Source organism: Homarus americanus, unplaced genomic scaffold (assembly GCF_018991925.1).
Source record: "Homarus americanus isolate GMGI-L3 unplaced genomic scaffold, GMGI_Hamer_2.0 scaffold3014, whole genome shotgun sequence".
Classification (NCBI taxonomy): Eukaryota; Metazoa; Arthropoda; class Malacostraca; order Decapoda; family Nephropidae; genus Homarus; species Homarus americanus.
Window position 1 is genome coordinate 13,947 of NW_024738311.1, and position 3,019 is coordinate 16,965.

The following is a 3,019-nucleotide window of genomic DNA, read 5'->3' on the forward strand; positions in this document are numbered from 1 at the left end:
TATTATTAATGTTGTTGTTGTTAAGTATTGGAGTATATTGTCAAGTAGTCATATAAATATACTGTTTTTATACTCAAAACCTTAACAACAACACCCCCCCCCCCGACTAAGGTGTTGTTCGGCCATGTTCGCCAACCCACTACAGCGAAACTTTCATCTAATACACCTCAATTTAACGGATACTGTACGTTAAATCGAGGTTTCACATATAACGGACTACCCTCACTCATATAGTCCGTTAGAGGGAGGCACTATACCACTATTATACCGGACCATATTAGCTGTTATTACCACCATCATCATTAATCCTTTGTTGACTGTTTTTGTTGACATTCATATTAATTACTGTATTGTCATTAATTAATTACGTTTCTTATCATCTGTAGTGGGATTGGTTAGGTTAGGTTAGGTTAGGTTACTTTGGTAAATTGTACGCGATGTTTTTAGCCGTGGTGACGTTTTGAGTTAAGTTAGGTTAGGTATGTGTATGTGTGTGTTCTATGTGCGTGTGTGTGTGTGTATGTGTGTGTGTGAATGTAGAAGCTCTGCCAATCCTCCCATAGACTTAGTTCCTACATTAGCGCCTTGATAATGAAAAAAATGAAGAATGTAAAACAAAAATTAACGATGTTTTACATACCAGAGAGAGAGAGAGAGAGAGAAATATATAAGATAATTTACTCTCTCTCTCTCTCTCTCTCTCTGTACACGAAGGTCATTTGAATACAGGGAATCATTGTCGTGGTGCTATCATAACCACATCACACCGTATATTGCTTAACAGTATAGCGATTGGTACATGAATACATTCCTGGGCAACATGTGTTAATAATAATAATAATAATAATAATAATTAACGGTTTATTGAAAGAGCATGGCAGCCGGAAGGCTGAAAATATACAATTACATAATCGGGGAATGGTTCTCTTGATTTACAAATGATGTACAAGTAACATAAGTAATACAAATATGATATATAATAATTAGGTGTTGAAAACTTTTACAATGGTAGCAATCAGTTCGTGCTCGTATGGACTGGATGCGGTTGGGCAGGTGTGTGGCCACGTGGCCAGGACAGTAGCTTGGGGCAATGCAGGTGTGCTCCATCCTTCAGGTTAGGTCAGGTGAAGCCGTGAGGTCAGGTCATGTTAGGTCAGATCCAGCCACAATCAGTATTGCTGTATTTTTGTGCTTTTCCTTCGAGTTGAAATTGTCACTTTTGTATATCACTTGTGAGTTGATCGTCAATCTTTGCACTGTACTGTTGGTGTGAGGATGTTGATAACTCCAGATGGGAAGGAGGAGATGGGGGAGGGGAGGGCCCGACAGACCGGGCTGGCAGCTGTCTCCATGATCAAGAGACCACGGCCGCGTTAGCGGGCAGCGCCGACTACAACGTCCTAACCCTATGAAGGCTGAGGTGTGTGTGTTAACCTAACCTCGTGTGTGTGTGTGTGTGTGATCGTAATTCTATGTGTACGTGTGTAAGCGTTAGAGTAAATGTATACACTCATGTCTGTTTAGGAGGAGAGGCATGGAGATATATACAGGTGTATTTACACTATACAATACATGGAGACACCCGTACATGTGTTTGTAAGAGCTCCTATGTATACACCATCATCTCCGGAAGTTTAAAACAAAAGGATTATTTACACACACACACACACACACACACCTTACAGTGACAACATTAAACCCATAATAGACGCTTCACTTTATCAATACTTTTGTACTACGATTCCAAAAACCAGATCAATAAAAAAAGACCAAAAAAGATATAAAAAGCAACAACAAAAAACAAAAGCTAATGGAGATGTTTTTTAATGAATCTTTCCGTCGGATGTGATATTTTTATTTTTTTGTGTATTGTTATGTGCTAAATGGTGTTGTGAGTGGTAACTGGTGTGGTGGTGAACTATGGTGGTGAATTGTGGTGGTGAACTGTGGTGGTGAACTGTGGCGTTGAATTTGGCATTGAACTGTGGCGTTGAACTGTGGCGTTGAACTATGGCGTTGAACTATGGCGTTTAACTATGGCGTTGAACTGTGGCGTTTAACTGTGGCGTTGAACTATGGCGTTGAACTGTGGCGTTGAACTGTGGCGTTGAACTGTGGCGTTGAACTATGGCGTTGAACTATGGCGTTTAACTATGGCGTTGAACTGTGGCGTTTAACTGAACTGTGGCGTCGAACTGTGACATTGAACTATGGCGTTGAACTGTGGCGTCGAACTGTGGCGTTGAACCATGGCGTTGAACTGTGACATTGAACTGTGGCGTTGAACTGTGACATTGAACTGTGGCGTTGAACTGCGGCTTTGAACTATGGCATTGAACTATGGCGTTGAACTGTGGCGCTGAACTTTAGCGTTGAACATGGCGTTGGCGTTCAATCAGGAGAGAGTATCAAACATCCTTATTATGAACTCATTCATTTTATATTCGTGAAGGAAATATTTCAATAATGTTCTTCATATTTTATTTATCATATTAAGAATCATAATTAGTGAACAAAGTCAAACAGATGATAATATGTTCAGTTTAGATTCTTCATATGAACACTGAACATCTTAATGAGTGCGATGATTTTGTTCCTCTAGAGCAGGGGTCACCAAACTACGGCCCGCGGGCCGGATCCCAAGTCCTTCCCCGGCTCATGGTAGCTCAAAACTACGCTCTGACGTTACCAGAGCTTTCGTTCTGGCTTGCAAGTATTGAACAGAATGATTATGCGGCCCGCGCTCGTCATTCTTTCAGTTATCCGACCCACTGTGAAAAAAGTTTGGTGACCCCTGCTCTAGAGTATTGTGTTATCGGACTCAAGAGCATTTAGGGTCTCAGGGAGAGTTCAGACGCAGGTGGTAGTTCATTTCTTTTTTTCCATTTATTAAATCAGAATATTATTACTCACACTGTGAACTTTTGTGTGTGTGTACAAATGAACACCTGAGTGAACATTATGTGTGTGTGTATTCATGTGTTCACGGACCACCAAGACAACCACCACCACCACCACC